This window comes from Rhinopithecus bieti, unplaced genomic scaffold, assembly GCF_001698545.2.
Source record: "Rhinopithecus bieti isolate Rb0 unplaced genomic scaffold, ASM169854v2 scaffold_50364, whole genome shotgun sequence".
NCBI classification, from domain to species: domain Eukaryota; kingdom Metazoa; phylum Chordata; class Mammalia; order Primates; family Cercopithecidae; genus Rhinopithecus; species Rhinopithecus bieti.
The window spans coordinates 181,410-194,294 of NW_016820096.1; the positions used below are offsets into that span (position 1 = coordinate 181,410).

The 12,885-nt window shown below is 38.5% G+C and overlaps 1 pseudogene; it reads left to right on the forward strand.

The window, feature by feature from the left end:
- The first annotated feature begins 2,001 nt into the window (after window positions 1-2,001).
- On the forward strand, window positions 2,002-8,779 carry LOC108520156 (proteasome subunit alpha type-3 pseudogene; annotated as a pseudogene).
- Window positions 8,780-12,885: the final 4,106 nt, after the last annotated feature.

A 12,885-nucleotide genomic window follows, 5' to 3' on the forward strand; every position in this document is an offset into this window, starting at 1 on the left:
TCCCAGCACTTTGGGAGGCCGAGACGGGCGGATCACGAGGTCAGGAGATGGAGATCACCCTGGCTAACATGGTGAAACCCTGTCTCTACTAAAAATACAAAAAAAATTAGCCGAGTTCAGTGGCGGGCGCCTGTAGTCCCAGCTACACGTGAGGCTGAGGCAGGAGAATGGCGTGAACCCAGGAGGCGGAGCTTGCAGTGAGTGGAGATCGCGCCACTGCACTCCAGCCTGGGCGACAGAGGGAGACTCTGTCTCAAAAAAAAAAAAAAAAAAAAAAAAAGAGTGTGGCTATCACTCAAGACCCCACAAGTCAAGGCAATGGTCTCTCCATGGGGACAAGGACCTTTTACAATTAGAGAAAAAAAGACTGAAGAAGCCATGTGCTGTGTTGGCACCTTACAACCTGATTCTGACCACACACAAACTTACTCTCAGCTAAAGTGTCTGTTTGGCAACCAAAGCCTAGCTTGGTACCAGATCCTCCCCTTACCCAAGCCATGATTCACATCCTAATATAAACAGCAAATAAAAACAGAGAACGTAATGAAAACACCAAGGTCTTGCCTACTGTAACACACAAAAGAGTAAACTACTGTTCTTGAGTAATTTCCGTTTGAAATGAGCTTCAAAACATTTCATTACTTCCCACTAAATACCTACATGTGTTTAAGGCATTAACAGTAGCATCTTTCTTGTTTTCAAGCATTTGAAAGCAAGAGGGCTTTCCATTCACAAGCCTCAGAGGGACCCAGTTAGAGTGCATAGATACTAGGCCATGTATGAGAACGACCTGTGACCAAATGGAGAAAGTTCTGGACGTTGATGCAGTAGAACTTTCATCCTCTTTATTTCCTAGAATACCTTGTATGCTCTGATGTCAAAGGCTGTTCCTTGGCTGAAACTAAATATGACTTTAAAACAGTCAAAATAAAAGAAGCAGTGACTTCCTTCCCCAATGTTGTTTTCTTTTCCAGTCTTGCATGCCAAACTTTTGTTTTCTTCAAATGTTTTGAAAATGTTACTTGCAGTAATAAAATTTCCTTAAACAGCTCTTCCTTCTCTTTTTTTAAATCCTATTATAAACCTCCCCACCCTCATCCTTCTCAAAAAAGCTTTTTGGAGATATCTGGACTCACAGTCATCTCTACCCTAATCTCACCTCTTTCCACAATTACTTCTGAACTATGTCTGAAATTGTTTTTTAATTAGTTTCGGGGTTAATATATTATTGTTGCAATAGAACTTTAGAATCCTTGAAATAGAGTAGCAAATCTGATGCTCCTTTTGAAGAGTCTGCAATACATAGCTTAGTGTTGACATGAGAAACAATTAGCCCACATTGATTGAATTCTCCTTTCCTTGAAATTTAAACGTCCTTCAGAGAGAGTAGAAGGAGAGTTACCAGAGGCTGAGAAGAGTAGTGAGAGGGTTGGGGGGAAGTGGAGATGGTTAATGGGTACAATTATAGTTAGAAAGAACGAATAAGACCTAGTATTTGATAGCGCATTGGGGTGCCTATAGTCAATAATAATTTAGTTGTAGGTTTTAAAATAACCAGAAGAGTGAAATTGGATTGCTTGTAACACAAAGGATAAATGCTTGAGGGGATGGATACCCCATTTATCATGAGTGATTATTACACATTGTATACCTGTATCAAAGTATCTCACGTACTCCATAAATATATACACCTGCTATATACCCACAAAAATTAAAAATTAAAATTCAATTTTTTAAAACCTCCTTGAAGTTCCGAAGTCAATGTTAAAATGAGAGTTGCTAGCAATTAAATAAGTCAGTCTTCTTTGAGTATTATTAAAATGCTTTGAATAAAGTCCCAACCAAGGGGTCCCAAAGTCTTTCTATAACAGGTAACCTTCGTTTTTAATTGCAGATGTAATAGAATGCTACCCCGCCTTCCCTCCTTTAAGTAATGGCAGCTTTTGATGGTCTGGGCTCAGGCCCATTCATGGCAGCTAAGGCCCATTCAGGTCAGCTAAGATGAAGGCAGCTGTGCATAAGCAATTGTCGCCTTCCATAACAAAAGAATTACACAAAATAACTTTAAAATTCAGATCCTCCAAGATCGGCAGTCCCTTGGCGGGGAAAAGAAAAGTGAGTGGAAGCTGTGAGTGGAAACAGGAACCGAGGAAGTCTAGGGAGGGAATATTTTTCCTCAAGAACAAGAAGGGGTTTGTGGTTTTTGATTGAGGGTGTTTTCACATCCCTTAGATGCTTTTGGAAATTTGTTGGATGAACAGTTGCCATAGTGCCAGCTACCCAGGGTGCCATCAGAATGCTAAAGGTCTGGGCACTATGTAAAGACATACCCAACAAAGAATTGCCCTGCCCCAAAAACTCACAGCACCCTTACTCAGAAATCCTGCAACCTGGCTGGCCACAGTGGAGAAGAGCTCTGCAATCTATTAGCTGCCTCCCTCCACACGCTCCGGCTTACACCTGCCTGGCTATACCCCAGGTACAAGCATTCAAGTCGTTGTCTAGTTTTCTGATATTCTTCAGGCAGACAAGGTCTAACCTAGAGTCTTATTTATAAGAAAATATAAGTTATTTTCTTATCTCATGGGATCCCTCAATAGGAATATCTCACTCCACTATTCACCACAAGCAGTTCGCCATATCAGTACATCGATTGTTTGTTTAGATTAGCCAATTTCCACAGTATCCTGAGACTCTTAAACATAAGCAGTTTATGGCTCTCACTCTCTCTCTCTCTTAAATGCCGCGTTTCAAACTTCCCTTTATATATCTTGGTATATGATTTAGTAGTGGTGGTGGTTATTCAAATCTAGAACTTCAAACACTCGTACACACATGAGTACATGCAAAGCTGGTGAAATTTGAATGAGGTCTGTGGATTTTGCCAATACCAATCCTCTGGTTCTGTTATTGTTTTAAAATTATGTAAAATTACTAGTAGGGGGAACGGGGTACAGGGTACACATCTGTTCCATCTTGGCAACTTCCTGTGAATCTATAATCATTTTAAAGTAAAAAGTTAAAAAAATTAGGTTAAATTTCTTAAAATATGCAAATATTTTCTTAAAATTCCGAAACTGCTCCATGCTTTTCTCTTTCTCTTTTTTCTCCCCCATCTCCAGCCAGGACCAGCCTTGGAGATAAGCAGAGTGAACAGAAATTTATGCTCTTAGATTTAAGAAAAACAAGATTCTTTCTTGCTTCTTAAATCATACTCCATCCCATTGACTTGCAAACATGCTGACACTTCTCATAATTTCACTCTTCATAAACCAAAGCGTAAGGTCAGAGGAGAACTTGACATATTAGAAGACTTAGGCATTGAAAGTGGTTAGTCTAACTAACCCATTGAGGTTTTGGAGAACCTGGGACTCAAATTTTGGAAGATGTGACAGATGATATGTTAAAATACATTGCACCAAGGCTGAAGTGGGAGGATCGCTTGAGACTGCCTGGAAGGCAGATGTTGCAGTGAGCCGAGACTGACGGTGCCACTGCACTCCAGCCTAGGCAACAGAGCAAGACCCTGTCTCAAAAAAACAAAACAAACAAACAAACAAAACCAAAAAACAAAAAAGCCATTGCACCAAGTAACAGTCAACTTTTCAGCAGAGGTGAGTAATCAGTTAAGGCTTTCTGGAATGCCAGCCCACCTCAAGGCCTTATACATCTTGTTCTCTCTACATAGAGGGATGGCCAGAAATCCCCCAGATGGATCCATGAATGCTCACCTCCTGTGTGCAAACCACCATGTATTTCCCTCCCATGTTGTATCAGGGTTGGTCACTGCAACCAGTAGAATGCTGCAGAAATGATGAGTGTGTGACTCCCAAGGATAGGTCACAGAAGATATTGCAGCTTCTACCTCTTGCTCTCTCTTGTTTATACCTTTACTAAAGTATAATTCGAGTACAAGAAACTGCACATATTTAAGGTATACAATTTGATGAGTTTGTCAAATATATACACCTGTGAAACCATCACCACAATCAAGGTAAACATTTCCATCAACCCCGAAAGGGGTGACCCTTTGAAATCCACCCCTCCTCCACCTTTTCCCTAGGCAGCCACTGGTCTATTCTCTGTCACTGTATGGAAACACCTTAACTGTTTCCTCTGTGGGATGTAAAGTCCCATTTCTGGATCCTTTCAGGTCCCTGTCTAATGTCTATTCTATTTTGCCTTGCTCTTACTTTTGTTTAGACCAAATTTAGCCTTAGCAGAGAATTTGGTTTTGTGATTCCGAACCCTAAGCAGTCTTGGATTGCTGTCTGCTGAGATGGTGCATGAGAGCAGTGAGGAGCATTATCTGTTTTAACAAAGCTGTATGCTGTTCCCAGCTATCTAAGACCAAGGCTCATCTCTTTCTAGTAGGATCTTGGCAGGAGCCACAAGAAGTAACCAACACAACAGGAGTTAACCTGTCCATATGCTTTCTAAGTGCCAGGCCTATTCTAAGTGCTTTATATATATTAAATCCCTTAATCCTCACAATAATCCAGTTAGTTAGGTACTATTTTAATTCCCATTTCCCTGATGAGGAAGCTTAATTGTGATTAAGTAACTTGCCTTAGGTCACACAGCTAGGAGATAGGGTCTTTGAACCCAGGTGGTCCAATTTCAGTCTTTGCTCTTAAACCACAATATGATACTGCCTCTCACACCAGAGTAGCCTAACTTTGTTCTGCTGGATTCCCTGAAGCTTCCACCTTAGTAGGTACAGGTCTGAATCCCAAAGAAACTACAATAACATCTTAATGAGCTGCTTCATTACCATATCATAAAGACTGCCCACTTCCCACCCAGGGATCGAGGGAGATGGAGAGAGCCTCACTGCCTCCTACCCCACCTTGACACAACAGTTCACATTTTAGGATCTTTCATTTCTAGCGCTCTACTTCTAGGTACTAATGTCTCAATCAGTCAGTACTCTCAACTGCAAATGGCAGAGACCCACTCAAATTAGCTTACGAGAAATGTTAAGGAATGTATTGGTGCCCCCATAGGTAAACCCCCTACCCTAAGGATGTGGCCTGCCTCTGCACCCACCCTGAGGTCCAAGTGAAAACCACTAACCTGAGGGCCAGGAACCCGAGCACAGCACTGAGGCCTGTTACTTGGAGACAGAAGTGCTCAGGCAAAGTCCAGGGTCATTACCCTCATTCGGTAAGAATTTTGATGTTGATTTCTAGTGTCTAGAGACCTCAATATCCAAAATAAACATTACTACATTAATTTGCTAGGGCTGCCATAACAAAATATCACAGACTGGGTGGCTTAAACAGCAGAAATTTATTTTCTCACAGTGCTGGAGGCTAGAAGTTCAAGGTCAAGGTGCTGACAGGGCTGGTTTCCTCTGAGGTCCTCCTCCTTGACCTGAAGTAAGGAAGACCACCCCTCTCTCCTTGTGTCATACCTCAGAAAAAGAAAGAGGAAGCAAAAGTTACAGAAAGGCAAAAATAAGATCAATAGTCAGATAGCCCAGCACAGCACCTCCATCCTGGTGTTAAAAATCAACCTCTGACCTAGCTGCTTGTATTATCCATAGATTCCAGGCATTGTGTGAAGAAGCATTGCGAAATTTTCTGTTCTGTTCTGTTCTGTCTTGATTACCAGTGCATGCAGCCCCAGTCCCGTACCCCATACTTGCTCAATCGATCACGACCCTCACATAGACCCCCTTAGAGTTGTAAGCCCTTAAAAGGGGCAGGAATTTCTCTCTCGGGGAGCTCAGCTTTTAAGATGCAAGTCTATGGAAGCTCCTGGCCGAATAAAGCTCCTTCCTTCTTTAACCCAATATCTAAGGAGTTTTGTCTGTGGCTCATCCTGCTATAGTAGATGGCCATCTTCCTCCTGTCTTCTCATAGTCTTTTATCTGTGTGCATCTGTGTCCTAATCTCCTCTTCTTATAAGGACATCATTAATCATATTGGATCAGGGCTCACTGACATGACCTTGTTTTACCTTAACCACCTCTTTAACAACCTCATCCCCAAATACAGTCTCATTCTGAGGTACTAGGAGTTAAAACTTCAACATATTAATTTCAGGGGAACACAATTCAGACCATCACAATAAACAAAAAATAAAGCTGAATTTATTGCTTGGTTATATAAGGGAGAGCTATGCTGACCAGGCCCAGTCTCTCTAAGCAGATCAGGGAACTGATCTTAATACGGTTCTGCAGAAGCATGGAGTTTGGTGACTGGCAGAGTAGGTCAATGTCAGCTGAAGAACCATAGTTAATTGAGTGAGACTTTAGTAGATTCGTTGGCACTCAGTGGTATGTTCATTGAAGGAGTCCATTCCCAGGTGGTTTGCTTTCACAAGCAAGGGGTCGTCGCTGCTGGAATGGCTTCCAGAAGCATGCTTGCAGAGGTGAGTTGTTGACTGATTAAGTAGATTTAAAATCATTTCTGGTGGTTGATCTTGTATACTGGCTGTAAATCTTTCCTAGGAGTGTGGGAGCTTTTAAAAATTTTCACTGGCGTCAAAAATAATACTTAAGTTGGGCATGGTGGCTCACACCTCTCATCCCAGCACTTTGGGAGGCAGAGGTGGGAGGATCACTTGAGCTCATAAATTTGAGACCAGCCTGGACAACATAGCAAGATCTCATCTCTATTAAAAATCTTCCCTGTGTGAACTCTCACCTACCACAGTAGGCTAACCATAGCTCAGAGCCTGGGATGAGCCTTCCTACAACATTCTCTTTCTCATATAAACATTCTCAAATATTATAATGAATTTTATGAACTTTCCATTTTCTTAGATTTAAAAATGATCAAATACCAGCAATATCCCTGTGGTTTTTTGGTTGAACTTATAAAAACAGTATTGTGTTACACACTTCACACTGAGACTTGCCTTTCCAGTTTACCAATATCATGAACATCCCTCCAGATAGATTCAGTAGATTTGACACTTTCTTTTTAATCACTGTCCACTGCTCCATTGAATAGAAATATCACAATTATTCAATCATATCCATTACTGATGGGCATTAAAACTCTTTCCTTTTCGTATTAAATAACTACAACCAATGGTTTGTATCCTTGTGTATGTGTGTTCCTTCTATACTGATGCTGTTACTTCTATGAGCTGAATTTCTATGAGATGAATTCCTAAAATTGCTGAATTAAGAGTATATTTAGATATGTTTAGATATACAAATACTTACCATTGTGTTATAATTGCCTACAGTATTCAGTGCAGTAACATGCTACACAGGTTTGTAGCCTAGGGTATAGTATCTATCCTAGATGTGTGGTAAGCTATACCATCTAGGTTTGTGTAAGTATACTCTATGATGTTCCCACAATGACAGAATCACCTAACAACCCATTTCTCAGAATGTATTCCCATCATTAAGCAACACATGGCTGTATTTGTTCCTTTGTACTCAATATTAGTTCATGCTATTTCAAATTTTATGTTCTTTTAAATTACGTTTTCTAGTTGCTTGCTGCTGGTATATGAATATGAAATTAACTATTATAAATTGCTTCTATAACAAGGCACTGTGCTAAATTCTACTATTTCTAAATTCTCCTATTTTTAAATTCTATATGTTTTCTATATAATTAAACCTATTATTTATAATATGATTATAGCCTAATTTCTTTTTCCCAACTCTTATATCTTGATTTTTTTTTTTTTTTTTTTTGCGCATTGTCAGGAATTTCTAATACAATGTTGACCTGAAGTTATAAAATGGGTAACATTGCCTAGTCTCTCCTGTGGGACAGAGAGTGAAGGAAGCATTGGATGCTGGCATCTGGTTGGTTTCTGGGGAGGCCTCAGGAAACTTACAATCATGACAGGAGGCAAAGGAAGAGTAGGTATGTCACATGGCCTGAGCAGGAGCGAGAGAGAGCAAGAGGGGAGAGGAGGTGCTACATACTTTCAAACAACCAAATTTTGCAAGAATTCACCCACTATCACAAGAACAGCACCAAGGGGATGGTGCTAAACCATTCATGAGAAATCCACCTTCATGATCCAATCACCTCCCATCAGGCCCTAAGTATGACCTGTCACCCTCTACATTCTCTTCTGGTGAAAGAGCTTTTCAAGTTGAATATGCTATGAAGGCTGTGGGAAATAGTATAGTGATTGAAATAATATATAAACATAGCATTGCTTTTGGGGTCTAAAAAAATTAATGCTTTCAAAACTTTGTGAAGGAGTTTCCAACAAACAACTTATTAATGTTGATCAGCACATTGGATAGGAATGTTGGAATGCTGGCAGCAGGTTTGTTGGCAGTTGCTTGCTCTTTAGCAGACATAGCAAGAGAAGAAGTTTCCAACTTTAAATCTAACTTTTGCTATAACACTCCACTAAAACATCTTGCAAACACAGTGGACATGTATATACATGCATATACACTCTACAGTGCTGTTAGATCTTTTGCCTTCAGTTTCATGTTAGGGTCTTACAGTGTGAATGACAGTGCACAATTTTCCATGATTGACTCATCAGGTGTTTTATATGGTTATTGGGGCTGTGCCATGGGCAAAGCCAGGCAAGCTGTAAAACAGAAATAGAAAAGCTTCCAATGAAAGCAATGACCTGCTATGACACTGTTAAAGAAGTTGCTCAAGTAATTTACATAGTACATGAGGAAGTTAAGGATAAAGCTTAAGAACTCAGCTGGGTTAGTGGTTTAACTAAAGGAAGACATGACATTGTTTCAAAAGGTATAAGGGAATAAGCAGATAAATATGCTAAAGAATCTTTGAATGAAGAAGACAAGTCAGATGATGATAATATGTAACATTTACTCCAGGATCTATTCTATTTTAAATTCCTATCACAATCCCATGTAGCTATATAGCCCTGTGGATTACACATACTCACTGACCAATTTTTATTAAATTTTCATCTTGTAAAAGACAAAACAGAAACAATAACAAGATAATCTTAAAAATTAAAAATATTACCCCACTACTTTCTGGCCTCCATGATTTCTAATGAGGAACCTGTCATCAGTCTTATTAAAGATCACTTGTACATGATGAGTTGCTTCCCCATCTTTGTCTTTTGATAATTTGATTATGTGTCCTGGCATGATTCTTTTTGCATTTATCCTTCTTGGAGTTCATTGAGCTCCTTAAATGTTTAGATTCATGTTTTAATTTTTAAGAATCAAATTCAGGAAATTTTTAGCCATTATTTGTTCAAATATTTTTTCTGACCACTTTGTCCTCTCCTCTCCTTCTGGGATTCACAGTATGTGTATTTGGTTTGCTTAATGGCATCCCATGGGTCTCTTAGGCACTGTTTGTTTTTCTGCATTCCTTGACTGAATAATTTCAATGGACCTATCATCATGTTTGCTAATCTTTCTATCACCATGCTCAAATACGCTATTAAAATTCTCTAGAGAAATTTTTATTTCAGTTACTCTACTTTTTAGGTTCAAAATTTCTGTCTGGTTTCTTTATATAATTTCTATTTTTTATTGATATTTTCTATTCAATTATCATTTTCCTGATTTTCTCTCACATTTTGTCCATGGTTTCCTTTAGCTCTTTGAGCATATTTAAGACAGTTTGACTAGGTAGTCCGATGTCTGTGCTTTCTCAGAGATAGTTTTTGTTCATTTCTTCTGTGAATGGGCCATACTTTCTTGTTTCTTGGCGTGCCTTATAATTTTTTGCCAAAAATTGAAACTTAAAAGCAAGATAACAGTATTATAATGTTTATTTAATAAACCCTTATATAGCCAGGTATTTTTCTGAATGTTTTACAAATATGAAATAATTTCATCTTCTGAACAATCCTGTGAGATAGTGTTATTATTATGTTTATTTTACAAGTGAGAAAACTGAGGGATATAGAAGTTAATGTCATGCAGCTAGTAAATGGCAGGGCCAGGATTTGTAGGAGGTGGAACTCTAGAATCTGTGATTTTTATCACTATGCTATATTTCATCTCTGTAGCTAGAGATTACTCTTTTTTTCCATCTATTCTTTATCATGGTAAAATATACATAATAAACGTTACCATTTTAACTATTTTTAAATACACAATTCAATGGCCTTAAGTATAATCAAATTGTTGTGCAAATGTGATCCGAATTTGGAAAAATTTTTTCATTATCTCAAACTGAAACTCTGTATCCATTAAACAATAACTCCCTATCCTCTTCCCCTGGCCCTGGTAACCACTATTCTACTTTCTTTCTCTATGAATTTGAGTATTCCAGGTACCTCATATATATGAAATCATATAATATTTGTCCTTTGATGTCTAGCTTATTTCATTTAGCATAATATCCTCGAGGTTCATCCATGTCATAGCATGTTTTGGAATTTCATTGCTTTTTAAAGGCTGAATAATATTCCTCTGTATGTATATGCTACATTTCGTTTATCCATTCTTTTGTCAATAGAAATCTGGGTGATTTCCACCTTTTAATGAATAATACTATGAATATTGGTGAATATTTGTGTGAGAGAAAGATAGATATTGTATACTCTTAGTCACATGTGGGAGTCAGAAAAGTAAGCTCATAGGAGTAGAGAGTAGAATTACTGTTCTTAGAGACTGGGGAGGGTAGGGGCAAGAGAAGGATAAAGAGAGGTCAGTTAACAGACACAAAACTACAGCTAGATAGGAGGAATAAATTATCATGCTCTATAGTACTATAAGAACTATAGTCTGAATATAGTTAATAATAATGTATTAATTATTCAAAAAGCTAGAAGAGAGGATTTCAAATATTCCCCACACACAAAAAATATAAATGTTTGAGGTGATGGATATATTAATTACCCTGATTTGAACAATGCACATTGCATACATGTATCAAAATATTACTCTGTATCCCATAAATATGTAAAATTACTACATGTCAACTAAAAAGGAAAAATATTTGTGTAAGTTCCTGCTTTCAATTCTTTTGGGTATAGACCCAGAAGTGTAATTACTGGATTATATTATAATTCTATGCTTAACTTTTTAAAGAACTGTTATGTCGTATTTCACAGTGGCTGTAGCATTTCACATCTCCATGAGCAACACATAAGGGTTTCAATTTCTCTACATTATTAGCCACACTTGTTATTGTCTAAGTTTTGATAGTAACCATCCTAATGGATATAACACGGTATCTCATTATGGTTTTGATTTGCATTTTTCTAATAGTTAGTGATGTTGAGCATCTTTTCATGTGTTTATTGCCCATTTCTACATCTGCTTTGAAGAAATGCTGTTTCAAGTCCTTTGCCCATATTTGAGCTGTTTTGTGTGTGTGCTGTTGTTGTTGTTGTTTTGCTATTTTGAAGTTATAAGAATTCTTTATATATTTTGAATATTAATCCATTATCAGATATATGATTTGCAAATATTTTCTTCCATTTGCTAGTTACATTTTTACTCTCTTTGATAACTTACCAATTTTAGTTCCCTTTTTCTTCATTCAGTATTCACTTTCGGAGCTGTACATTTTTTTGTCTGTTTTAAGGAATTCTTAATCAACAAAGTTGATTCTGAGAGTTTTTGCTTGAGTTTTTGATTTTCTGTAGAGAGACATGCTCTGGGAGCTACCTACTCTACCATTTTTGCTGATATTACTCTATCTGCCTTTTTCTATAAATAAAGTTTTATAAGAACATATCTTTGCCCACTCATTGTTATACTGTCCATGGTTGCTGTGCCAGGTATCTCCTGACATGGATCCCTCTCCCTTAGTATTCACATCCTTATGCAATTCTCCTGTTTGAATGGGGACTGGATCTAGTCACTTGCTTCTAACAAATACAATAGAGCAAAAGTGATGGGAAACTGGATATTGCTGCATGCATCTATAGTCCCAGCTGCTGAGGAGGCTGAGGTGGGAGGATTTCTTGAGCCAGGTAGTTCGAAGCTATAGTGCACTATGATAACACCACTGAATAGCCACTACACTTCAGCCTGGGAAACATAACAAGACTCCATCTCGGAAAAAAAAAAAAATGATGGAGTGTCATTTCTGTGGTTCAATTTGGAAAGACTGTGACCTCTTCTTGCTGTTATTCTCTCACTCTCGCCTTCTCAGCTTGCAAGCATGGATGCAGCAAGCTGCCATGTGTGCAAGGCCCACAGGCAAGGAACTGAAAGTAACAAGGAATCGAGGCTCTCAGTCAAACACTCTATGAATCCAATCAACAACCATGTAAGTGAGCTTCAAATTAGATCTTCTCCCAGTTGAGCCTCCGTAAGAGACCATACCACTGGCCTACACCTTAATTATAGCCTTGTGAGAGACCATGAAGCAGAGAACCCTGTGAGTTCATGCCAGGATTTTGTCCTACAGAAACTGAGGTAATAAATGTGTGCTGTTTTAAGTCACTGAATTTTGGGTAAATTGTTACAAGATATAGACAAATGATACAGTTGTTTTTGCACAACACTAGAATTGGTTATTGTGACAGGGACCATATGATTCACAAAGAATAATATATTTACTATCTGGCTTTTTACAGAAAAATTCTGTGTGAGAATGCAAGCAAGGAGGCTGGCAGGTATAGTCTTCCATGACTCAGTAAGGAGGGAAGAACCAGCTCCATGAGCACTCGTAACTAGATGAGCTACATGAGCACTAGACAATTCTTGCCCTCTGATGTCCTGATGTACGTCACGTGTCTATCTTGAAATCAAACTGCTTTCTTGGTATGACGTCAGAACTTCTTAAGTATATAAAGGTTGAAGTCTCAGGAGAGCCAGTGATATGTGCGTTCTCTCACACCACTTACAATCTAGTCCCCTTTATTTCCTGGAAAGTCCTGCAAAGGCTTTGGAATGAGACTACTTCAGTGATTCTGATGATGAGTGAGGATTGGAAATTACCCCTTCAAACTTCCCCAGAAAATCTCTTTTACAGAATTAATATACTT